This window comes from Saimiri boliviensis, chromosome 9 (assembly GCF_048565385.1).
Source record: "Saimiri boliviensis isolate mSaiBol1 chromosome 9, mSaiBol1.pri, whole genome shotgun sequence".
In the NCBI taxonomy this organism is placed as follows: domain Eukaryota; kingdom Metazoa; phylum Chordata; class Mammalia; order Primates; family Cebidae; genus Saimiri; species Saimiri boliviensis.
The window spans coordinates 89,312,637-89,340,351 of NC_133457.1; the positions used below are offsets into that span (position 1 = coordinate 89,312,637).

Below are 27,715 nucleotides of genomic sequence, written 5' to 3' on the forward strand. Positions count from 1 at the left end.
AAAACCATGCCAGGAAAAGTGAAGCACAGGCTTTCTTTATCGACCACAAGTGGGGCTTCTGGGGTATTTTACCTTCCTCCTGGGCCTTGCTGATCCTTGGGAAGAGAGAATTGGAAGGCTCATTCATGCTTACTTGTTGGAAGGTAGGATAAGGTTAGCTTCTGGCTGGCAGTTTCTGACACCAGGGGAAGGAACAGGAGAAAATGGAGTACAGACGAGTCTCACCTCTTACCAGCCCTTCATGCTCCATTGATGCCAAGTGTCGGAGCCCCACTATTGTTTGGCATTGCCATCTCAAGTCATGGCTTCTAGAGTTACTGAAGCATGGAGGGAAGACAATGGAGGACCCAGATTCTCTCAAACCTTCTTCACTTAAGACTTTCTTAAAGATCTACCACCTTGTAGCAGATCTGTCTAGGATTCAACTTTTGTTTCTCTGTTGTCAACCCATATACTATCAGTTAAGCTTTCCTTTCTAATATGCTTTGTAGCAAATAAAGTGGGTTACATGTCATTAGTTCACACAAGTATGGACGTCTTAATGGTATAATATAACAGCAGCGAGGAGTCTAGGGATTACAGTAATTCACCTATTGTGATGGTTAATTTTACGTGTGACCTAACCAAGCTGTGGTGCCCAGGTCAAATATTAATCTAGATGTTGCTCTGAAAGTATTTTCTTAACTGTGATTAGTATTTAGATAATTAGACTCTGAATCAAACAAAATACTTTCTGTTAATGATTGGGCCTTACCCAATCAGTTGAAGGCGTCATGAGCAAAAGAAAGAGATCCTTTGGAGGAAGAAGAAATTTGGCCTGTAGACTGCCAGACTGCATTCAGACTTGAGCCAAAACAGCAACTCTCCAGGATTTCTAGACTTCCAACCTGTGCAAACTTTGTAATAAATATATATATCTCTCTCCATATGTAGATATATATATATATATATATATATATATACACACATACACACACATATACATATATATGTATATATTTATGTGTGTATATACACCCAAGAGATATAAATAATAACAAATTTCATTGATTAGGTATCTGCAATATGTACTCTGCAGGAGCTTTAGTTGCTCTATTGAAATTTCAAAATTATTTTATAAGATAAATATTAATATTTTCACTTTTTTTTTTTTTTTTTGAGACGGAGTTTCGCTCTTGTTACCCAGGTTGGAGTGCAATGGCACGATCTCGGCTCACCGCAACCTCCGCCTCCTGGGTTCAGGTAATTCTCCTGTCTCAGCCTCCTGAGTAGCTGGGATTACAGGCACACACCACCATGCCCAGCTAATTTTTTGTATTTTTAGTAGAGATGGGGTTTCACCTTGTTGACCAAGATGGTCTCGATCTCTTGACCTTGTGATCTACCCGCCTCGGCCTCCCAAAGTGTTGGGATTACAGGCTTGAGCCACCGCGCCCGGCTAATATTTTCACTCTTAAATAAACATGGCTGGGCCCAGTGGCTCACACCTGTAATCCAGCACTTTGGAAGGCCAAGGCAGGAGGATCATGAGATCAGTAATTTGAGACCAGCTTGGCCAACAGAGTGAAACTCCATCTCTACTAAAAATACAAAAATTAGCCAGGTGTGGTGGCACCCACCTGTAATCCCAGCTACCTGGGAGACTGAGGTGGGAGGATCACTTGAACCCAGGAGGCAGAGGTTGCAGTGAGCGGAGACCACACCATTGCACTCTAGCCTGGGTGACAGAGTGAGACTCTATCTCAAAAAATAATAATAAATAATAGCCGGGCACGGTGGCTCAAGCCTGTAATCCCAGCACTTTGGGAGGCCGAGGCGGGTGGATCACGAGGTCGAGAGATCGAGACCAACCTGGTCAACATGGTGAAACCCCATCTCTACTAAAAAAAATACAAAAAATTAGCTGGGCATGGTGGTGCGTGCCTGTAATCCCAGCTACTCAGGAGGCTGAGGCAGGAGAATTGCCTGAACCCAGGAGGCGGAGGTTGCGGCGAGCCGAGATCGCGCCATTGCACTCCAGCCTGGGTAACAAGAGCGAAACTCCATCTCAAAAAAAATAAATAAATAAAATAATAATAATAATAATAATAATAAATAATAAAATAAAATAAACTGAGTTAGAGATTTAGCAACTTCCTGATAAGGTACTAGAATTTGATTTAAATTCAAATCTGCTGACTCTAATGTCTTTTAATAACCACCACACATCAACTTAATTGAAATTCATAACAATGCTAGAGTTATATTACTTTTTTCTATCAGCCTTCAATACCTAAGTTTGTTTTAAAAATCACATACATTTTTATCATTTTGTATGTCTTTCTCTCTTTCTTCAATATCTGCCTTCTCTCTGACACCTGGATTTCAATACCTAAGTCTTGAACATGGGGCACTTTTTTCCCCCAGGCTCTGTTCTGTGTAATGGAGATACACAGATGAACTATACATGGCCTTTGCCCTAGAGCATAACTCTTTATGGATGTTTCCCCATCCTACGTTTCTTTTTTATTTTTCTTACTGTAAACTTAAGTAGCAAGATATACTGAGGACTTCTTCACTATTGATGAAACACAGGATAAAAATAATGGTTCCTATAGGATTACCTTTTTCTCTAATCATTTATGAAGTCCATTATGGGGACTACTTAGCATTGCCAATTAACCAGCAAATATTTGAGTTTATTCTTTGTCCTTTCCTGCTTCTGTAGCCAGGAATATATAATTCCATAAGATACACTCACTTGTGGTGGCATTTACAGACTTTTAGGGAGGCACAATTAACGTATAGTAAACAATGAGAGAGCAGCCTAATCCAGAACATAGTTAAATGACAAATTGTTGAGAGAAGTGAGTTTGCAGATGACTTGAATAGCTGTAAAAAAAAAAAAAAAAAAAAAAAGTCATTCCATACCTAGAGCCAATAAAATTAGGAAAGTGAAAAAATGCTGCATGCGATCCAGTTTGTGCATTTTTTAGGTCAGTGTTTCTCGAACTTTTGTGGGTGCTAGTACCACCTCAAGGGCCTGTTAAAACATAGATTACTGAATCCCACCCTCAGAATTTGTGATTTAGTAGCTGTGTAGTGCAGCCTGAGAATTTGCATTTCCAAGGGCCACTGATGATACTGGTTTGAGGGCCACATTTTAAGGATGACTGATCCCTCTAGGTCTTTCACAGTAAGTGCCTGGGTCTGTTAACACCTTACACATTTCAGAAATCAACCTATAACACCTGCTGTTGCATTTGAGGTCTTCTGATTTTTCTTTTACCTTCTTGAATTTCACTGTCCTACCTGTAATAAAGAGATTCTAATAACAAACTCTAGGCTATGCCACCTCAAAGAAAAATATGGTAGTGGACAGAAAACCGACTGCCTGGATGAAACCAACGTCAGATGTTCAGTTTGAAAATAAGTTAATTTTTGATATTTTCATATACAAATCCAACATCAAAGTGAACTCCCAGGTTCTGTCAGATTTCTTCTTTCTAGTAAGAGAGAAACATTTGTCTGCTGTCATTTCTTAATGTGATAATTAGACAGGGTGATAATACAGTTTTCCTAGTGTTTGTAATCCTTGATCATACATTGTAATCATAAATACAGGCCACAGACTCAATGACTTAATTACAACATTGATGGTAGACTGATAGAGTAAAACCTCACACTATCCACAGGGTAAAAAAGGAATCTTTTGAACATATTTTAGAATCCACCTATGGCAAATATGTAGAAATATATTGGAGTGCTGATACTCAATCTAGCATCATGATTTTAACATGTCCTGACATATTTACCTTTATGCCTTCATGCATTTCCCATTTAGCACATATTTTCAATTCATTCATATCGTGCCAAATTCTCCAACTTTTTTCAAAGCCTCAATTAGGTTTGCTCAGTCTATTGACCTATTGCTTCCTTTATTGACACCCATTTATTTATTAAACACATTTGATACACTAGCCTCCATGCTGGATGGTAAAAATATAAAGGTAAATGAAACACAAGAGAAGCACTTGATGGTTAGGAAGATATGCTTGTAAACATATAAATACAACTAAATATTAGAGGGCTATCATAGAATTTTAATGGCCACATTTTGACTAAAAAAAATTGGCATTGTTTTAATGTTATTCCCTGAAATATCATGTGAGCAGATTCTGTCTTTTTCTGCCAGTGCAATTAGTTCCATATATTCAAAATAAATCATTTCTCAATGTTATAACAATCACTGACTTGTATGTTTAACATTAAACTTAAGCAAAGCCAACCTATTTAGAATACTCCTCCCACTGTAGTGACAGTATAGAGAAAAAAGGCCTCAAGTTTCTTACCCAACATTTCAACAGTTAAAAATACAAATACTCTGAACATATCATATATAATAGTTTTGAACCATGAAAATCATATAGCATAGCAGCAAACAATCACACATTTCAAACGCCCAAGTTCATAAGTTTATCACTTTTGTATTTTGTTTTGAGTTGCATCCTTGAGCCTAGATCTGTACCTAGCAAGCTCACTCTCATAAATAATACTCAAATGGCTTCATTGCTCTTTGTTAACTCAAATGACTGGACTTTTCCAGACATAGAAGGTACATGAAGAGACAAAGCTGAATCTCAGCTCCCAAGCTGCAGTCTTGAGTAGAGTTTAAGGAGTAGCTACTGCTTAGTGACCTCTACTACATGTAAGACTATGTGTGTATCTATATATATACATATATATGCATATGCATATATTATTAGTAATGCTTACAAGTAACTGTATACTCCTATAAAAAAGACTATAATCTTTATCTTACATACAGCTGACAATCACTAAAGGGCTAAATTAGATCTGAAATGACATCTTGTTTATTAATATTATTTTTTTAGAGACAGGGTCTCACTGTGCTGCCCAGCCTGGAGTACAGTAGCATGATCTCAGATTACTGCTGCCTTGACCTTCCAGGCTTAAGCAATCCTCCCATTTCAGCCTCATGAATAGCTGGGTCTACAGGCATGTGCTACTATGCCCAGCTAAATAAAAAAATTGTAGAGACAGGGTCTTACTATGTTGCCCAGGATGGTCTTGAACTCCTGGGCTCTAGTGATCCTCCCACCTCAGCCTCCCAAAGTACTTGGACTACAGGTGTAAGCCACCTGACCAAAATGATGTCTTTTGGTTTCAAATCCCATGTCCTATCTCTGCTCTGCATCTACTATCCTCTTCACGTATCTGTAATTCCAAACTCAAAGAAATGGGCTTAGTCACAGTTTCACCACTGACTAGCAAAGCTCTTCATTTCTTTGTAGAGATCCTTCTTTTCTCCACAAACTTTATTTTTTATACATCTATGACTCAGAGTAGCAAAGTCCCTCTTGTGCTTCTGTTCCTTAGAGTAAAAGTGCTACTGTTTACAATAGCAAAGACCTGGAACCAACCCAAATGCCCATCGATGATAGACTAGACAGGGAAAATGTGGCACATATACTCCATGGAATATTATGCAGCCATCAAAAACGATGAGTTTGTGTCCTTTGCAGGGACATGGATGAACCTGGAAACCATCATTCTCAGCAAACTGACACAGAGCAGAAAATCAAATGCCGCATATTCTCACTCATAGGTGGCTGTTGAACAATGAGAACACATGGACACAGGGAGGGGAGCACTATACACTGGGGTCTGTTGGGGGGAAATAGGGAAGGGACAGCGTGGGGTGGGGAGTTAGGGAGAGATAGCATGGGGAGAAATGCCAGATATAGGTGATGGGGAAGAAGGCAGCAAATCACACTGCCACATGTGTACCTATGCAACAATCTTGCATGTTCTTCACATGTACCCCAAAATCTAAAATGCAATAAAATAAATTTTAAAAAAAGAAGAAAAGTGCTAGAGAAATTAAATCCACAGCATTGCATCATTATGAGGACTAATGAAAGAAATAGGGGATGATCTTATTAATCACTCTTCAAAACTATAATATGAATATCTAATTACATAAACTGTAAAATATAAAGCACTGCTCTACCTCGTTCATACTTAATTTTGTCTTTTTGAAACTTCAGGAGATACAGGACACAGAATAAAGTGAAGAATAATAAAAGATTAAAAATTAGATGAGAAAAAAAGAATTGCATGGTATCCTAGATCTGCTCAATTTTAGATTCTTGGGAAAGACAATTTACTGGTTGCATAAACCGGTGAACTAGGAATAAAACAAGACATCTTGAAGATACTGACACAATTTTGTTCTAGGAGTGAAGCCTTTGACCTTATCATTTCCCTTATTTTAACTCACTGATGTAAAATGGGTCAAATAAAAACGTTTCCTTTTCTTATTCATGGAAATAACATGATATTTGTATTATAACATCTGGAGTTTTATAAAATAAAAATGGTCATCAGTGTTTCATGTATAATTTTAATAAAGCGAGGTAAAAACAAGAAGTTTGTAGCCTCAGAGTTCGCTATGTGATCTGACTGAATGTCGGCGTCATTTTCTCTACTAGATTTTTTATTAATAATGCTAAAAATAAAAACATTAAATGTATGTAATGATCTAACTGGCAGAAAATATGGCTTGGAACTCCAGTTTCATCACTTCAATGGCTTTGCTGTCATGAAAGAAGCCAGTAACTTCATATCTATTTAATGCTTCCTCTTATGATGTTCTGTGACAATTCTCTGCAGGATTTCGGGAAATCCTGCAGATTTAAAAGGAAAAGGACCCCACCCTACCCCTCCAGTCTCATTTTGTGCTCCACCTGCATCTTTTGCTGCAGGCAAAGTGGACTTGAGTTTCATTCAGTGTGCTGTGTTCTCAGTTATATCTCTGCTGCTAATCACTTTTACTCAGTTTTCTCCATTCACCTCCTGCTACGTGGTTTTGGGTTTGTCATCTCACCCAGCTATCTGTAGCACTTTGACTGAGCCCCTTACGTTTTACTTGTTCCTGTTCTAGCAGGACACTAAGAAGAACCTCTTTTCTAACACCGTATGATCCAGCAATATCACTTTTGGGTATTTTCCCAAAAAGAATTGAAATCAGAATCCTGAAGAGGTATCAGCACTCTCACATTCATTGCAGGACCATTCACAATACCCAAGATGTGGAGACAAAACTAATTGTCCATTGACACACAAATGGAAAAAGAAACTGTGGTATAGACACATGGAATACTTATTTAACCTTAAAAGAGGAGGAAATTCTGTAGTATGTGACAACACGGATGAACCTCGAGGACGTTATGTTAAGTGAAAAGGCAGTCACAGAAGGACAAATATGCTTTCATTCCACTCACATGAGGTATCCTAAATAGTCAACTTCATAGAAGCAGAGGGTAGAATGGTGATTGCCAGGGACTAGAGGGAGGGAGAAATGGGGAGTTACTAATCAACTGGCATAATGCTTCAGTTAAGCAAGTTGAATCAGCTCTAAGATCTGCTGTACAACATTGTACCTAGAGTCAATAATGTATCACACACGTAAAAATGTGGTAAAAGGATACATTTCAAGTGTTCTTACCACAATAAAACAAAACAAAAGCACTTACAAGGACTTTGTCTGCAGCCTCAGAAGACAGCCAGCTCCTTGAGAGCAAAGGCTGTGTCATATCTGCTCCTGTACCCTCAACCTTTACAATATGCTCAACACATGATAAATCTTCAAATATTTTTGCTTGATAAGTAGAGACACTGCAAATAATTTAAGCTTCTGTACAATCGTGCTCTGCTTTATTAATAAAAATGGGGCTTCTGACCTACTGTGAGGAAAACTTAGGCATGTTTTATTATTATTTTTGCCCAAGTGTCTTTATTGATTTTAAAGGCACTCTACTTCTGGCAAATAGTCATATGCTAATAGAGAAGAATCAAAACTTTCCTAATATTAAAAAAGTGATCATGTTATAAAAGAAAATAAAAATTCACCTTGAATAAATTTTATTTAAATTTCATATGTATCTTGAAAGATTAAAAAAATAAAGCAGAGAGGTGTTCTACCCACAGTTAGAAAGTGAGTTTAGCATAAATATTGAAATTCCTGCCTTCCCAACTCTCTGTCACAATCAGGCCCCATTCACCCTGTGGTCCCAATTTCCACAAGCATCTCAGAAAGAGTTCACTATCACCATATCCATTCCTCAGCTGTAGCTTGGAGGATCCCCATGGGGTATTATTATTTCAGCTAGAAAAAGCTAGATTGACTCTAAACTTGAATCATGCTGAGACTTTGCTTAGGCTGCCAAGTTCAAGCATGGTTCCTCTTGCAAGAAGAGTTTTACTGTTGTGTGGCCGAGGCCACTGAGTCATTTCCTCCCCGTGCTATGGGCACTACTTCAAACAGGACCTCACCTCACCCTCTCCCAATGGAGAGGAATCACAGGACCTTCTAAAGGAAAGGCTGCTGAGTTTTGAATGGCATTGCTAATGTTCCTCACAGTTAGACTTATCCTCTCAGAATTACAATTTAAAGGGAGAAATGCCCGAAGGGCTTGGTCCTGCTCATTTAATTGGTCCTATGCTCCCTTTACAGGCTTATCCTAGAACATTTAATTAGGCTAAAGAGTACATTCCCTCTGTAGAATGGAGAGTGGGAACGTTTGCAATATTTGAAGGGGAGGATAGCCCATTACTACTTATGTTTGATAATTCCTTTTTTTTTTTTTAATTGAGAAGGATTCTCACTCTGTCACCCAGGCTGGAGTGGTACAGTGGCACAATCTTGGCTAACTGCAATCTCTGCCTCCTAGGTTCAATCGATTCTCCTGCCTCAGCCTCCTGAGTAGCTGGGACTATAGGCTTTCTTATTTCTGCTTTACTTAGAGTTGGGATATGGGTGACCTCTTTAATGCCATAGTGAGTTAGGCAATTTTAAGTCTTCATCTCATTGGCCAGGCACCATGGCTCATGCCTGTAATTCCGGCACTTTGGGAGGCTGAGGTGGGAGGATCACTTGAGCCTGGGGAGGTCAAGGCCCTCTCTGAAAAAGAAAAAAAAAAAAAAAAAAGAAATCTTATTACCCCAGAACAATTACATTGCTGGAAATTAACCAAACTAATTTTAAATATGGCAACAAAAGGTTATCATAAAAGAAACTCCTCTTGCTTGAAAAGCTGTCTCTACTATTAAAAAACAAATTACAGCCACGCACATTAGCTCACGCCTGTAATCTCAGCACTTTGGGAAGCCAAGGTGGACAGATCACCTGAGGTCAAGAGTTTGAGACCAGCCTGGCCAACATGGTGAAACCCTGGCTCTACTAAAAATACAAAAAAATTAGCTGGGTGTGGTGGTGCACACTTGTAATCCCAGCTACTAGGGAGGCTGAGGCAGAAGAACCACTTGAACCCAGGAGGCGGAGGTTGCAGTGAGCCGAGATCATGCCACTGCAGCGTGGGCAACAAGAGTGAAACTTTGTCTCATCAAAAAGAAAACAAAAAACAAATAAACAGGGCCAGGCATAGTGGCTCACACTTGTAATCCCAGCACTTTGGGAGGCTGAAGCAGGTGGATCACCTAATGTCTGGAGTTTGAAATCAGCCTGGCCAACATGGTGAAAACCCAAAACCTTGGCTGGGCCTGGTAACATGTGCCTGTAATTGCAGCTACTCTGGAGGTTGAGGCAAGAGAACCACTTGAACCCTGGAGGCAGAGGTTGCAGTGAGCCAAGATTACACCCCTGCACCCCAGCTTGGGTGGCAGAGGGAGACTCCATCTCAAAAAAAAAAAAAAAATTAACAGTGTGCTACTCAATATTTGGTAATAACTTTAAATTGGTGTAAATATGTATTTGTTATTGCATATTTGTGGAAAAAATATTAAAGCCACTTCACATTCAACTTGAGTATTAATTAACCTAAATTCAGAAAAGGTTAAGAGAGAAAAAGAAGTTTACTTTTGCTTTATTTTGTTTTCCTTCTTCTTTTTTTTTTTTTTTTGTCACCTTCTATGAAGTTTAGGCACTGGAAATCTGGGAAATTTAAATTATATATGAAGCCCCTTCTAACCCATTCCCTTCCTAAAATTAAAACCCCAAATGTCAGTAAGATAGGAATTTAAAGCTAATCATTTATATGCATTGGATATAGAACACAATAATACAGTGTAATAAATGGCAAGCATGAGTTTGGAATATAGAGGGAAATGTTTATATGGTAGCTTCATTTGAAATTAGTAAAACGGTACCTTAGTACTTAGGTAGGTATATATATATTGCAAAACATGCAATTATTTAAAATTTGAAGTTTTCAGCCCAGATTATTTCAGTTTTAATATAGATCCTTGTTAGGCTCTTCCAACACTTTAATATCTAGTTGATATTTAACTGGGCCACCGCCAGTTCATGCCCTGAGGGAATTCAAAGCTCACTCAAAAGTTACTGTGATGTTTTAAAGGCCTTTTCATTTTGAGCAGGACCTGAAGTTCTAAACTTCAGCTTCTTTGATTTCTGAATTAACTTTTTTTAAATGTAATCATCAGCATATGGAGAGCCTAGTTTCTCCACAGCATCTATCCAGGCAATATAGCCAAAGATAGCAAGCCAGTTCTTGCCTAGACAGCATAGAGTTGGTATCCTATGCATATCTTATAAGGTAAGGAGGTCATTTTGCTCTGTAAATGATCAATTACATTAAAAGAAACAGTGTCATAGAAATGACACTGGGGGAAATAGAAATAACAGGGAGAGGTAGTGGTCTCCAGGACTTGATATCCAAGGACACCATTGTACTTATAGTTCACTTTTAGTTCCTTTTTAACATTTTTTTTTCTTAATTTCAATTTTCATTTTAGATTCAGGGAGTACATGTGGAGGTTTGTTACCTGAATAGACTGTAATGCTGAGGGTTAGGTTCTGAATGATCCTGTCACCCACATTGTGAACACGGTAACCAATAGCGTTTTTAACACTTGTCCTCCCCATAAGTTCCCAGCATCTATTGTTGTCATCTTTATTTCCATTAGTACCGAATGTTTGGCTCCCACTTATAAATGGAACACGCAGAATTTGTTTTTTTAAACTGCATTAATTTGCTGAGGATAATGGCTTCCAGCTGCATCTCTGTTGCTGTAAAGAACATAATTTTGTTATTTTTTTCTGGCTGTGTAGTAGTTCACGGTGTACTTGTATTACATTTTCTTTGTCCAATCCACCACTGACGGGCACCTAGGTTGATTTCACGTCTTTGCTACTGTGATTATCACTGTGATGAATGTAAACATGTATGTCTTTTGGTAGAACAATTTATTTTCCTTTGGGTATTATTCCTAGTAGCGGGGTACCGTGCAAAATGGCACAGTTTTAGTTCTTTGAGAAATGGCACAGTTTTTAGTTCTTTGAGAAATCTCCAAATTGCTTTCCACAGAAGCTGAACTAATTTATATGGCCAACAGCGGTGTATAAGTATTCCCTTTTCCCTGAAGTCTTATCATTGTGTTGTTTTTTAACTTTTTAACAAAAGGCATTCTGACTGGCGAATGAAATAGCAGCAGTCATTTTATCCACCCAGATCTTATTTATAACCAGGTGGTATAAAAATAAAGCCTTCTTCAATCCACAACACTATGTTTCTTGAGGACAACCATCATTTTGTAATGCACTGATTAGGACTGAGATCCAATTATTTTCAAAGGAATAAGTTGTAATAGTAATTCCTCCTAAGGAAAAGTAAAGCATGTGAATCTTTCAGCTGGTAATAACAACAAAGTGGTTTTCTAACTGGTTACTTTCAATAAGAGAACTTTATCCTCCAACATGGAACTTCAATATATAAAGATAATAATAATAGAGGCATAAAATCTCTAGAAATACAGTTAGGACCCCAACGCCTTGTGCATTTGGCATCCTCTTTGTCTCTATAGCTCTGCAAACTCTAAAAGTATGAAGCTCCATGAAGCTCAGTTGAACAGCAACAGGACTAAACTGAGAAAACACAGTAGAATCATTTAAAACAACGGTTACATTTGACAAGAGTTACATAAAGATGACCACCATCCTATCCCTAATATTCACTGAATTTGCTTACTCTCAATTAGGTTATAATCTCAGCATTGATTCTGTGAGCATCTTGGTTTGACCTCACTGCCATTTCTGGCCTCAAACCCAGAAGATTCCTTAGTAATATCTTTTTTTTTTTTTTTTGAGATGAAGTTTTGCTCTTATTTCCCAGGTTGGAGTGCAATAGCGCAATCTCAGCTCACTACACCCTCCGCCTCCCAAGTTCAAATGAATCTCCCGCCTCAGCCACCTGCGTAGCTGGGATTACAGGTGCCTGCCACCAAGCCCAGCTAATTTTTGTATTTATTTAGTAGAGACGGGATTTCACCATGATGGCTAGGCTGGTCTCTAACTCCTGACCTTAGGTAATCCACCTGCCTTGGCCTCCCAAAGTGCTGGGATTACAGGTGTGAGCCACCACGCCTGGCCCAATTCCTTAGTAGTATCTTTAATCAAGGCTCTGAGTACTTGATTGAAGCCAAACCTGCAAAGCCATGGCATTGTGTTCCTCTAATTCTGGCTCTAATCACACATCATCTCAACCTTTGCAATGTAGATGCTCTAGGACATCCTAGAAAATGAGCTTGGGGAAGACCAAATCAAGGTATCTCTGACACAGATGATCATTTCCTGATCTGAAGATGACGGAAGATGTGACTCATCAGGGGCTGGAACACTGTGGAGATTTACGTAGGCAAAATGGCATCAAAAGCAACAAGGATGAGCTGAATTCAACTTGGCAATGCTCTTTTCTCTTCCTCTCTTTTCTGAGTTCCTAGAAATTCATTTCTTGTAAACTCCTGAACACTCTGACTGTTACAACAATCGGGACACCTATACAGTTTTGATTTCAGAGGAGATAAGATGAGTGTCTGCTACACAGTGTTGCGTTGCAAGATTTATGGATAACTTCCCTTTAGATTTGGATGGTGACTTGAAGACAGAGCTTGTACTTTCAAAGGATTCCAGTCTCAACATAAGATCACAGCATAATTAGATGTAGTTATTTTGCTACTACTCTGTAAGTCTCACAGTAGACCATGTACTGGAATGACATGCAAACTCTCAATGGGTGAGTTAGAAGTCGTTCTAGGCAGATAGTTACCAAAGTTTGGCACAGTTGGCCAAAGTAAAGTCTTCCACTCAAAACAGACTTCTCCCAGTACTGGCCTTGTCACCAGGCACCTTAAATGTAATCACTTTCTGTATGTTACTCTACTTGGACCGCCCAGTGGCAGCGTCAGGGTCATGCGGGATGCAATTGTGGGCACATGCAGATACAGATAGACAACCAGGTTCCCAAGATAGCTGTACATGTGCCTATTTTTCTAGAGTCAATTATCAGCGGGACATACAGTTAGAACTCAAATATTAAAACCATAGGCAGTCAAAATATTCAAGGTATGAGAAAGGAGGAGACTTAGCCTCGGTTTATTCCTTATCTAGACTGGGAATGGAGAAATCTCTCAATAGAAGTGTGGGCTAATTTTCTGCACTGGGAAAGGTCTCACAATAAAGACTTAACTGAGTTGGTTGTGACTGGCTGTCTATCCAGTATTTGTTAGGTCACTGATGGAACAGATCATTTGATTTCAATACAAGGTAGCTTAGGGCAAAGGATAACTAAGTCTTTTTGAGATCGCTTTCCAAATGATATCCTTTAAAACACATTTCGGTAGTCCCAGGACTGCCCTCCCTTCCCTGTCAGAGGCATTAGGTAGATAAATAGATGTACTCTACTCTTCTTACGGTTCTTTTGAAAGGTCAGAAGAATGAGCATTCTTCAGAGTTGAGTGGCTTTATATACATACAGCTGTTTCTTTATCCAGTGGGTCAAGCACTAAACCAAAACACCATGGAATTAGAGACTCACAAAAACTACAAAGGTAGCCATAAAAGCATAGGCTGAAGAAATAGAGGCATATATATTTGTTGCACGAATAAATGGACTTTGCTAATATCATTAAGCAGCCACTTGAGTCATTAAAGGCAGATCTGCCAGGCCAGGGGCAGCATTTCTGTCACTGCCTTTATTAACATGGCAAAGTCAGTCTTTTTTTTTTTTTCTTTGTGAGACAGGGTCTGACTCTGTCTTTCAGGATGGAGTACAGTAGTTCAAACACAGCTCACTACAGCCCCAGCCTCCCAGATATGAGTGATCATTTCACTTCAACCCTCAGAGTAGCTGGGACCACAGGAGTGTGTCACCATGTCTGTATAACGTTTTAAAAACTTTTTAGTTGTAGAAATGAGGTCTTATCATGTAGCCAGGCCAGTCTCAATATCCTGAACTCAAAGTTTTAAATGAAGGGGAAGACAGAAGAATACATTTACTCAGCAAAGATAGATAGAAAAATGACAAAAATGTATGACTTGTGTAGGCCAAATGTTCAAGGTCATAGTGTTGGACGAATAAGAGAGCCAGAGCTGTGTCCAGATTCCTGAATCCTTCATCAGGCTCTTTCCATTCTATCAATCCCATTAGACATCCTTCAACATGGTACTCATTTTACATCACATACTCACCTCAGGTCAAACCTTCTAGACTGATAAGGCAATCAAACCTAGTGACTGATTTGTCTACTTCATGTTTTAACAATGACTTCAGGCCCAAACTGAACACTTTAAATTTTACTATTGTATTGCTTTTTTTCTTTCTTACTTCTTTCTTCTTTTGGTGCATTTTGGCCTGTGCATGCATTTTAAGAACACTTGAGGTATTCCTATGTAGACAGCAGAGGATTTCACCAATGATTCTGTTCCATCTTCCATCCCTATACTCACGTTTCACCCATGTGTTTTAGAAACCAGAGAACTTCTCTTTTCTATGTCTTGATACTGTTTTACTTTTTTTTCTCTCTCTCTTTTCATTCTTCCTGAACAGCTGGTATGTTAGGGCAAGCCTGCACAGGATTTCAAGAGTTCATTGTGCACGTGCCTTCTTAACTTGAATGGAAGCTTGACATTAGCCACAGTTTGTACAATGGAAATCAATAAATACTACAAAGCAGAGGGTTGGGGATGTTTTGAAAGCCAATTGTTAACTCTTTCATTTACTATTCCACTCCTTTTTCTAATCCACCAGAAAAAATCAAGCCATCTTGTTCCAGCCAGCTATTTTTTTCCTTTGCAGGGCCTCACCATTGCTTAAAGTTTAGAATGAGGCTGTATATTACAATATCTCCAACAACATAAATACTCTTCAATTGACCTGATGCCTCAGCCAGGACATTCCTCTATTCCCCAAATCAGAGTAAGACAGATACACTTGAGCTATCTTTCCCAGGCTCACATGTGCTAATACTTCAAGGAAAAGAGTTAACAGAGACTTTGCCTGTATTTGCCATCTGCATTTTTCTTTTATTACTGTGAAGGATGATGCCATGGTAGAGCCTCCAGTTTTAACTAACTCACCAGATAAATACAGCCACTTGAGTGAACTCTTGTGAAACCAACAGAAGAACCATCTTCATGACCTACATAATCTTGAAAAAAGTTGAAACTGAAATCTCCCAGGACTTCCCTCCCTTCCCTGTTAGAGGTAATAGGTAGATAAATAGACATGCTCTACTCAGTTCTTTCGAAACATCAGAAGAATTTCTTCTTTTAATGCATCAAATTTTGGGGTGGTTTGTTATATATCAGTGGATAACTTAAAACAGCATCTTTCTACTCTACATATTTGCAACTAAATTACAAACAACTCTTTAACTTCTTACCTTGGCTTTGGGACTCTTACCTTTTCTAAGGAACTCATCTTCAGGAAGATTCAGTTATAGAAAAAGAGGGAGAGTGAAAAACCTAGGATAGGGCCCACAACATGCAATTGAGAAACTCCAATGTAGGAGAGCCGTTTGAGTAAACAGGAAAGCTTTAAAAAATAAACACACACAACTACAGCTGGCCACCAGTCCCCTGAGTAAAATTCCTAAACAACCTCCAGAGACAAGAGCAGGCTGCAGAGATCAGGCTAAAAGGAATACATTCTTTGGCACATTTTTGCCTTGGGTCACTGTAGTTGTTAATAAAAGTTTTCTCTCTGCATATTTGGTGCCTGTCCTGAGTGTGAAGAAATGCCAACACCTAGCGGGTGCTGTATACCTTCAAACAACTGTCTTATAAACTCTTCAAAGGTAAGCCTGAAAATGAGGTAGAACCCCAAACAAAAGACTCAATGGTGGAAGCAGAAGCTATCTCCTGAGATCATTGAAAAAGGCTAAGAACCATGACAATTATGTCTTGGATGTCCATTTGTTCACACGATAGCCAGATTGTACACACTTGAACGATCATTCCAGAAGAAGCTACCTTGCCAACAAAGACTCCTTCAAGAATACTCAGCCCCTAAATCTTCACTGGGGTACAGATGCCACAAGATTTAGCATTAGTCATTCTCAACCATGTATTTGAAGAGTACTACTTATTCGGACAGCATGCTCTAATTGAAGACATTGAAGTTGAATTAAAAATACAAAGGTCCAGCAATTCCCTTTGGGTACTTAACAAGTCCTAAATGGAGAAAAGTAAGCAACAGAGAATTTATAATTCTGTTCATATGTTACTTTATGTGGGATTATACATTATTAAAACTTATTGAGAAGGCAGACTTGTATTTTTCCTTGTTCACTTAGCCTGTTTTCCCTTTGCACTTCTCTCAGTAGAGCCTATAAAGTGGGCCTGAGCAGGTTCCCATTAGCTGTGGTCAGCTTTAATTTCTGGTTCTCATGCACAAAGCTGATGTGTGTAGGTTTCCAATCCTGGAAGGCAAATGCCACAAAAAAATTTCGGGCATTGCTTAATTAAAACAAAAAATGCAGCCTGCAATTTACACAGCAAAATGTAAGACAATCAGTTACCTCATGTGAACGAATTTATTCACTACTACATAATTCTTTGCCCTCAAAGACCATTTGCCTATCTCCTCCAAAAAGTTTTACATAAGAAGAAAGGTAATAAGATATTTTAGACATTCTTCCCTCTATTCCACTGAAATTTGAAGTGTAGCCTCTCAACTTATTGGGTAAAAACAGAAAAGATAAATTCCTCAGTATTCAGATACCATAGACCACGACTACAATTTTGAGCCAACAGCTGACCACCATATGCATAAATGGAAAAACTGTACTACTAAGCCCCCATCTTGCTGGCCAGTACAACACTGAGAAGAGGCCAAGATAGAATCTTCTAGTTTATACCTAAATTCGTCATAACTCTTTCAGTTTCAAGAAACAGAAACGTCACTCAACCTGGGTTTCAAAATGGTGAGAAAAGTGGACTCACATAATTGAAAAGCCTGGAGGTAGATCAGAGTTTCCAGTATGGCTGAATCCATCAAGAAAATCTTCTCTATTCCTTGAAATGATTTTCTTGAGTGTTAGCTTTGTTCTCACAAAAGGCTCTTCTTGTGTACTAGAAAAGATATGGAAAAGTACCAGCTTAGATTTCATATACTAAGGACTCCCAACAGAAAGAAATCCCCTCTTATTTAATTATTCCAGGAAAAGGCCTGGGTCTCCAAAATTAGTCACTGAAGCCAGAAGACAGAATAATCTGATGTGCCAGATTTTGGTTTTTATCTTGGTTCAGGTTTCCACAGAAGCAGACCTTGAGCCAAGGATTCCAGTCAAAACACTTTATTGGAAATTGCAGGGAACACAGGTGGGTGAGAGGGAAGTCAGCCAATCTAAGCAGTATTGTTAAATCAGATACCAGTGAAATATTGTAGTTTAGCCTTGCAGTACTAGTCTCTGGCAAAACAAATACCTAAGAATTACCCTTGCCAAGAAGTGAGAGATTCGGGGTACTTATATTGCTATGCCCATCAGATATTAGCTAAGGGCTACCTCCAGAGGGATTCCCCATCCCCCAAGCACTTTCCACTTGCCTTGTGCATGAGAGAAGAAGGTTTCATCAATATGAAGGCAGCTGTCCAGCAATCATGCTTTTGCTAGTTGATGGAGGCTGAAATTGTACACATGGAAATGGAAGGTGTATTTGAAGGGATATAGGCAGAGCACCAATAGTCTGCAACAGAGCCTAACCTCATTCATCACTGAAGGGATGCAGGGATTGATGCAATAGCCATACCCAAACCACATCTAATGAGAGTGGAGCAGGGATGGTGCTAACAAAAGAAAACTAGAGTTCTGTCTTCAAGAATAAAGAGGAAAGGGTTTTTGAGAGGCAAAACCAAGAGATGTTCTCTTGATTAACTGAAACATTAATTGCGCTTTCTCAGTATAAACCTGGCAATACAGAGACTGGTGCCACAAAGTAAATGGAAGATTAAAAAATAGAAACCGAGCTTGAGTTTGCTAAGGTTATGGATTATCCTTAGCACTTGAGCTGGGATCTTTGAAGTGTACTCAACGCCTTCAAGAGCAAAAATATGGGGATGGGTATACTCTCATGCCTTCATTCAATGAATAGTTATTGGTCACGAAAGTAAAGTACAACTACTCGGCACTAGGGACTAGGAATAATTATCTAAGCTACAGCAAATGTAACTGGTGCTTTCTGGAATAAAATAATTAAAAGACAGTTATGGCAAAGGCATAAAGACTCTATCTATAAACATCTATGGAAGGAACCCTCTTGGCCAAAAATATTAAGTGGCTATCAGATGATTTTTAATCCCTTTATTTTGCTTGTGCTGTCATCATTGGTACTTGGTGATGAGCATATTGTTTGGCAGTTTATTCTTTTTTTAAAAAAAAATGTGTTGCCAATAGCTCTTCCAAATGAAAATCACTGCCCAAGGAGCACTGTATAAGCAGCAGTGAGACATTTGCAACCAAGCAGGCATTAACGAAGTCTTGGGTAATTTCTACTGCGGTGAGCAGAATAATGCCAAACCTGCTAGTTGTCTGGGTTTCTGGCTGCCTAATAAATCTTTCCTTTGTGTAGCCTGTGAATGTTGGCTCCTGATCTTCTTACATCAGACTGGCTCTAATGGGGCTTACTAAAATTGACCCCCACATCTCCACATCTTAATCTCAAATAAATCAGAGCAGGACTTTGTCGTCATTTTTAATAGAGAAAATTATTCAGCAGTGCTCACATAATGTACCTCAAATGTACTGTGTTTGTGTATGTGACACACAGGTTTGTTTGGTTTGCTTTGGCCTTTGATGCTTTAAAAAAATTAGAGGGGATTTTATATGTTTCTAGATTTCTGAAATCTGTTGGAAACACAAAGAGGATGTTCTCCCAGCATTCGAGTCTCCACTAATTTTACTTCTCACTGTCTGCCAACTCACTTTCTAACTCAAAGTCTCCGTTAAGTTCTACATACACACCTCCATCTTTTAATACTTATCCCCAACTAGCTAATTTTTTAGAGTAAATCGAACTTACTTTATTTCTTCTTCCTTTTTACGGAGAAAAAAAAAACAGATAAAGTATATTCTATATTCTTTCATTTTCAAGCCCACACCTGCTTTGAGTCTGGAGTGAAACCATGGAGTGAATCCAATAGCCCATGCACTATCTGTTGGGGAAAATTCATCTACAAAACACAACTGCTTTTGTGATAATGACCTGAGATGTTTGGAGTGGGGAAAGATGCATTGCAAATATTCACACACTTATCACTGCATGTCTGCCATGATGGAAGAAAAGGGGACACGAAGGAGAAGTGACTCATGGTAATACTGATGAATTGTATACTTAAACTTTCTCCAGGGAGCAGTTCTCTTCAAGGAAAAACTCAAGACTTTTAGCAGACACTTCTGGTTTGTTGCTCACAACCACCTCCAAAGACCAAACACTTGCCTTCCACTTGTAGTGATTCACCTTACACAGTAAAGAACCACTACAACCACATTTGACATTTTTATTTTTGTGGACTTGGAGGTGGTCACAATGGGCTAAAGACTCAGTAAAGCCATAAATCCAAAGCTATGTGTCTAGTTACACTCAACAGACAGAATATTTAAAATCTTTAAAACAGCAGTAGAGCCTGCTGTTCTTCAACCAAAGGGTTGTTTCTCCCTTAAGCAGTGGTATCTTGGATAAGTAAAATGTATTAGACTTCAATGGTAGGTACCCCAGGACAAGCCAACAGGAAAATGCCTGAATCCAAAAAGGTGCCTCACAGCAGCCAGATCCAGGCAAAGAGAAAAAGGAAAAGAAAAAAACCCTCTTTAGACCATTCCAAACTTGGCTTGGGGAAAACATAGAAAAGGGGAAATAAATGTTTGGGTGTTTTTCTTCTTTTTTATGTGTTCTGTCTTGTTGGCATCTTATTGCCAGAAGATATTGGAGAGCCAACAATGTGCAATGTGGAATGTTAAAAATAAATCCTGTCTTGGAGCAATCCAAGATGCTTACCATGGAAATAAGACTTTCCCAGTGTGCCAGCAGTGAACAATCTGCAATCAGGCTCCCTGATGCCTATGTTAAATATTAGAGTGATGGGAAAAATTGCAGAGTGGGGAGAGACTACTATGATGACAGAGAATGGGTAAAGAAAATGGCCAGAATGATGGGTGAGAGTCTGAAGTCTGGACAGCATCCTAGTCATCAGTATGGTCAAGAATGAACTGCAGGGAGAGAAGTGCACATCTTTGAGATCTATAAATAAAGATACGTGCTTTCTGAAAAAAGTAATAGTGCAAAATTCAGGCAATCTGGTTTTCAGTGGATAGTTTCCTTTATGGTAATTCTTGTTCTATAATCATGAGTCTTTACTCAAGCTCTTACTCAATCCATGATAAGTCTCTCTTTTGCAATATTTATCTTTCTTTCTGTTGAGATGTTGAAGGTTTAAGTAATGAGATGATTCACAAAGTTACTGAGTCTCTTGTTCTATTTTTTAACAAATATTACAGAACTTACTCACTGTACTATTCCCAATATACTATCAAGGGGAAAAAAAAAAGAAGGAAGAAAAAAAAGGAAAGAAATTTTAGCCTTAGAAACCAAAAATAAATGAATATAAATGCCAATATAGACAGGCAACAACTTTTCAAACTCCACGTTGATTACTTTTGATCTAGCATCCTCACAGATAGAAGTAATTAATAGAGATAATGATAAGTATCTTTATCTCTTTGGGCTGCTGTAGCAAAACAACATAAACTGGTAAGATTATAAACAACAGAAATTTGTTTCTTACAGTTCTGGAAGCTTGGAAGTCCACGACTGGGGTCCCAACATGCTTGGATTCAGGTGAGGGCTCTCTTTCCCATTACAAATTGCCAACTTCTTGCTGTATCCTCACGTGGTGGAAGGGGCTATCTAGCTCTCTGCAACCTCTTTTATAAGGCACTGATCCCATTCACGAGGTCTTCACTCTCATGAGCTAATTAGATCTTCAAGGCCCCACCTTCTAGTGCCACTGCGTTGGTGATTAGGTTCCCACATATGAATAAGGAAGGGACACATTTAGACCATAGCAACAGAGATTGAATGAGAATGAGGAACAGAGAATAAATGGGGATAGTAAATCTATAAATAGTCCTAATAGAACCCTTGCAAATTCAACTCTTTGGAAAAACTACACAGAATATAGCTGTGTTGGGAAAGTAAAATATTGGAAATTCCAAGAGAGAGTCAAAGTTCAGTCAAATCCATTCAAGGGCAGCTGAAATTCAGTGAGAGAACATTGTGGCAATTTCCTCCACCTGAATACCATTCCCCATTCTCTGAATACCAACCCCATTGTGGGGCTGCAGCTGTAGCAGCTGCAGAGAAAGTGGCCTGTGCTCCTTGTTAGCCTGTTTATGCCATGGTATTAATACAAACCTTGTTCCTAAAATACTGTGGTTGTGCATTTTGGTTTGTCTGGTGGTCCCCTGAGAGAATGGTAGAGGCTGACAAGTGTTTCATCACCATTCCCACCCTAACAACTTGGTATGGAGTGGCTACCTAGGCTTTAGAAGTGGCTGTGAAAATATTTAAAGACATACATACCTCATGTGCACTTGGAAAAGGGACATCAGATGGGAAAAGCAACAGACAGAACCTGGGTCTGGGAAGGAGGAGACCAAAGAAGGTTAATGAGATAACAAGAGTTCCAAGAGCCATCACATATGCTAGAGAAGATAGCATGAAATACAAAATGCCTGGTACCCAAAACATGCTCAGAACAGATGGGAGAGGCCCCTAGGTTTCCACCCCTGGCTGATCTGTAGGCACCATGCAAATGGTAAGTAAAGACTATGGCAGAGTCATAGGCAGCCTTGAAAAAAATCATTCTGGCTGAGCATGGGGGCTCACACCTGCAGTCCAAGCACTTTGGGAGGCCAACACACAAGAACTGCTTGAGCCCAGAAGTTTGAGCCTTGCCTGGGTAACACAGCAAGACTGCATCTCTACACAAAACAAAACAAATATGATGGGTGTGCTGGTGCATGCCTGTGAGTCATGATCACACCACTGCACTCCAGTCTGGGCAACAGAGTGAGGACCTGTCTCAAAAACAAAAAAGAGTATAGTTTAAGAACATTTCGGTCAGGTCAATGGCTGACTACTGAGATAACAGCAGAAACTTCAGCGACCACAAATGACAAGGAATACAGTATTTATGAATATAGTTCAGAAAAGTAACTGAATAAATTGATATCTATAGCCATAAAATATCAACAATAGTGTACTCTGGAGAGGGAGAGAATCTGATCCCCTAAGTTGCCAAATTATAGTAAGGTATCACATTATACTCTCTAGAAAAGCACAGGAAAGACCCATGGTTCAATGACCTCACACTCCCATGTGTCATAATGTGTATATGAATGTGTGTGTGTGTGTGTATGTATACACACACATAAACAATGGAATATTATTTAGCCACAAAAATATTGCTATGTACTACCATATGAATATACTATGGAAACCTCATGTTAACTAAAAGAAACCAAACACAAAAGATCACACATTGCATTATTTGATATAATATGAAATATCCAAACAGGTAAATGCACACACACAGAAAATAGATTGGTGGTTGCCGGAGGCTTGGGGAAAAGAATAGGGAATAAAAGTATCCAATAACTGACTGGATACTTGGTTTTCTTATCAGATGATGAAAATATTTAGGAGACTGACAGAGATGATGGTTGGCCAACATTGTCCATGTACTAACAGCCACTGACATGTTCACTTTAAAATTGTTGATTTTATGCTATTTGAATTTCACCTCAACATAAAGGAATAGGAGAATGAAAAATCTGGCTTCAGTGAAGAGGGAAATAGGAAGATTTTAATGGGGTTATCAACGCTTGGAGTAAAAACTGCCTTGTTTCCTTTTTAATTACTAATTGAGGAGTGATTTAAACTTGATGAAATATTGTTGGACAGGAGTCAGAAGCAAGGGAAAGCAGAGAAACAAGGCCGAAAGGAAATGGTCTACCAAGTGTGGCTGTAGAATGACAACTGGAACTGGAGGTGGTTCCCACCTGATGGGACTTGTTTTGTCTTTGAAGAAGTAAAAATGTCCGTAAAAATAATGAATGTCAAGTTAGAAGAATTTAAGAAAATTTGAAATGGCTCCCAGAGAAGGAAAGAGAGCGCAGCATAGGAGTCAAACAAGGGCTGAAGGCTCAAATGAGTTTCAAGGGCAATAATCTAGTTTCACGCACCACGTCTTTGTGCATTTGAGAATGTGTGGTACAATTCTCAGAAACAATCAGCTGCCATCAGACTGTGCTGCCAGTCAGTCATTCCTTTGTGTCCAGGACTGTGAACGTAAAGAAAACACGTGGCCAAACGTAGCGACGCATGCCTGTAATCCCTGCATTTTGGGAGGTTGAGGTGGGAGGATTGCTTAAGCCCAGGAGTCTGAGACCAGCCTGGGCAAAATAGTGAGACCCTGTCTCTCCAACATATATATTTTTTTGTAATTAGCTGGTCATGGTGGCATACACCTGTAGTCCCAGCTACTTGGGATGCTAAGGTGGAAAGATTGTTTGAGCCCAGGAGTTTGAGACTACAAGTGAGCCAAGATTGCACCATTACACTCCAACAATGGATGACAGAGCAAGACGCTGTCTCCAAAAAAAAAAAAAAAAAAAAGGAAGAAAAAACAATGTCCGAGCTGATCTAGCCTATGGTTTTGTTATATGGGTATTATGGACATCAATGAATCAGTGAGGCAGGAGGTTGAAGATAGAATGGGAGAAAATGATAATTACAGTGGGACATTTCAATTCAATAGTTCATTAATGGAGCAGGGTCTGTTGATGGTGGGCTCAGAGATGAGAGAATGTGGCTCAGGTGGGGTGGAGGTGAGTTTCTGAAAATGAGGTCATAGATGGAGGCCAGGTAGTTGTATGATCTACACATGTGGAGAATGATGTTGCCAACACTGATGGTAAGACTTGGGGTGAAGAAGACAATGTACTCATTCTTTAATGAAAGAGGGAAAGGTACAATAGGAATACGAAGGGTGCAGCAATGATCAAGATGGGTGGTCTGTGATAATAGTCCTGGTCTGGACGTGGCATTGGTAAGTCGGAAGGAGGACAGATCTATCTCTATCTCTTGGAAAAAGAGCCATATTTAACTGGAGAAGGTGGTACCATGGGAGAAACAATCTAACTTACCAGGCTTCTAAAGCAAGTATGCATCAATTGTGGGTATAAGAAGAGTCTGCAAATTAGAAAGGTGTATACTGTTGTGGGGTAAAGATGCTTTCCAAGCTTTGTCTAGGTCTGCACTCAAGTCTCTAACTCTATTCACATCCTTTTGCTCTTATTCCAGAATGTCCAAGGAATCCTATACAGACTAATCCAGTTCTCTAGAAATTTAGGGGAACATATCTAGTAGCAAGGTGGATATTGTGGGTTTAGGTGTGGATGCACTGGAAATGTATATTTCTATTTTAATTAAATAAACTTATATTCTGATTTATCAATTGGCTTATCCCAATGCTGGCTACTATAGATAATACAGATATATAAAATCCAATGATGTCCTGAATGCCATTGTGCATATATTTGTTATGTATGTGTGTGTATATATATTTATACAAATAAAAATATATTTATATATGTATACATGTATTTATATATGTGTATATATATAAATATACACACATGCATATATATTAATCAAATATAGGCAAAATGACATTCAAGACATCATTGGATATTTTGCATACATATAATGATATAAAACAGGGTATTCAATAAGTGGATATTTGAATTCTTAGATGATTATGTGGAAAATTTAAATGCTCAGCTCTTCCTTACCATATACCCAGAAGCCTCTGTATTTTACTTCTTCCCAAGACTGAGAGCTAAAAAATACCAGGTGAATATTGACTCAACTCATCTGCAGCATGTTTGCTTGGAGGTAGTCATGCACCAAGTTAATGATATGCACTTTGAAGGGTCTGTAATTATGTCGTTTCATAGAACACAGTAATGGACCTGATTTAACTGCCTACTATGCAAATATACATGAATGCAATTTTAACCACCTAGTATTTACTTATAATGTAATAGCTCCTTGAGAGGTTGCGGGTGGGGGCCAAGAGGTAGAATGTGGGAGCAATTTTACCAATTGGTATTTGAAGTAAATGGAGAAAATAATACCTCTTGAATTATTTATTAGTAAATTTAGGAAAATCTAGAAAAACTTTAGGTCATTATTTCCCCATGTTGTTAGATTTGATCTAAAAGCTTCAATTCTGTGTATATCGTATTTCTAGTATTTAATTTTTATATGACCATACCAATTATTCAAATACCTTTTATGATACCAAACTTGTGAGTCTGTATCTCTATTTACAAATCTCTACCAGAAAATATCGCTGAACAACCAGAAGCTGAGTGAAGTGGACTTGACAATTTTGAACCCTTTGAGAAGACAAATTTGTCTGCCTATGCATGAAAATTAAGCACAGAGCATGGAGACTCCCTTGACATTTAGAACAGGAAACATGACACATTGTAGAACCAAGCAAAGGCCATATACCAAGGAAGTTCATAAGCATTAGTAGTTAATTATTAATTGGCGATGAAGTCTCCTTAATATGTCATACTGTATTATACCTAACTCAAATTTGCAGTTTCCCATGATTCAGAAGTCTAAAAAAGACATTACTGATGGGGCCTGCTATGGTTTGGCTGTGTCCTCACCCAAATCTCATTTTGAATTACAGCTCCCATAATTCCTACATGTTGTGGGAGGAACTTGGTGGTAGGTAATTGAATCATGGGGTCAGTTCCCTCATACTGTTCTCATGATACTGAGTAAGTCTCACAAGATCTGAAGGTTTTATAAGGGGTTTCACCTTTCACTTGGTTCTCATTTTCTCTCCTGTCTGCCATCACATAAAACATGCCTTTCACTTTCCACTATGACTGTGAAGCCTCCCCAGCCATGTGGAACCGTGAGTCCATCAAACCTCTTTTTGTTTATAAATTATGCAGTCTCAGTTGTGTCTTTATTAGCACTGTGAGAACAGACTAATACAATGAATTGGTAGTGGTAGAGTGGGGTGCTGCTGTAAAGATACTCAAAAATGTGGAAGCAACTTTGGAACTGTGTAGCAGGCAGAGGTTGGAACAGTTTGGAGGGCTCAGAAGAAGACAGAAAAATGTGGGAACATTTGGAACTTCCTAGAGACTTGTTGAATGGCTTTGATCAAAATGCTGATAAAAGTGTGGACAATGATATCTAGGCCAAGGTGGTCTCAGATGGAGATGAGGAACTTGTTGGAAACTGGAGTAAAAGTGATTCTTGCTATATTTTAGAAAAAAGACTCACAGCATTTTGCCCCTGCGAAAGATTTGTGAAACTTGGAACTTGAAGGAGTTGACTTAGGGTGTCTGGCAGAAGAAATTTCTAAGCAGGAAAGCATTCAAGAGGTGACCTGGATACTGTTAAAAGCATACAGTTTTAAAAAAGAAACAGAGCATAAAAGTTTGAAAAACATGCAGCCTGATGAAACAACAGAAACCCATTTTGTGAGGAAATTTAAGCCTCTGAAGAAATTCGCGTGAGTAAGTAACGAGGATCCAAATGTTAATCAACCAAGGCAATAGGGAAGATGTCTCTAGGGCATGTCAGGGACCTTTGAGGAAGCCCCTCCCATCACAGGCCTCAAGGCCTTGGAGCAAAAAATAGTTTTGTGGGCCAGGCCCAGGGCTCTCCTGCTGTGTGCAGCCTAGGGACTTAGTGTCCTGTGTCCCAGCCACTCTAGCCATGGCCTAAAGGGGCCAAGTTAGCTCAGGCTGTGCCTTCAGAGGCTGCAAACTCCAAGCCTTGGCAGCTTCCATGTGATGCTGAGCCTGTGGGTGCAGAGAAGACAAGAACTGACGTTTAGGAACTGCCACCTATATTTCAGAGGATGTATGGAAATACCTGGATGTTCGGGCAGAAGTTTGCTGCAGAGGAGGGACCCTCATGGAGAACTTCCACTAGGGCAGTGTGGAAGGGAAATGTGGGGTTGAAGCCTCCACAGAGTCCCCACTAGGGCACTGCTAGTGGAGCTGTGAGAAGAGGGCCACTTTTCTCTAGACCCCCAAATGGTAGATCCACCGACAGCTTGCACCAGGCACCTGGAAAAGTCACAGAGGCTCAATGCTGGCCTGTGAAAGCAGCTGGGAGGGAGGCTATACTCTGCAGGGACACTGAAGTGGAGCTGCCCAAGACTGTGGGAACACACTTCATGCATCGTTGTGACCTGGACGTGAGACATGAAGTCAAAGGAAATCATTCTGGAGCTTTGAGATTTGACTGCCCCACTGGATTTTGGACTTACATGAGGCCTGTAGCCCCTTTGTTTTG

General features: G+C 39.2%; 1 long non-coding RNA gene across 8 annotated transcripts in view; it reads right to left on the reverse strand.

Moving 5' to 3' along the window:
• The window catches only part of LOC104652206 (uncharacterized), a 106,256-nt gene that overhangs the window by 57,558 nt on the left and 20,983 nt on the right, over nt 1-27,715 (reverse strand). For all 8 annotated transcript variants that reach the window (XR_012519308.1, XR_012519311.1, XR_012519309.1 and 5 more), the window contains 3 exons: nt 21,896-21,953; nt 21,099-21,320; nt 17,261-17,389 (listed from right to left, as the gene is read on the reverse strand). This is a non-coding gene — a long non-coding RNA (uncharacterized LOC104652206). The remainder of the gene's footprint in view (nt 1-17,260; nt 17,390-21,098; nt 21,321-21,895; nt 21,954-27,715) is intronic.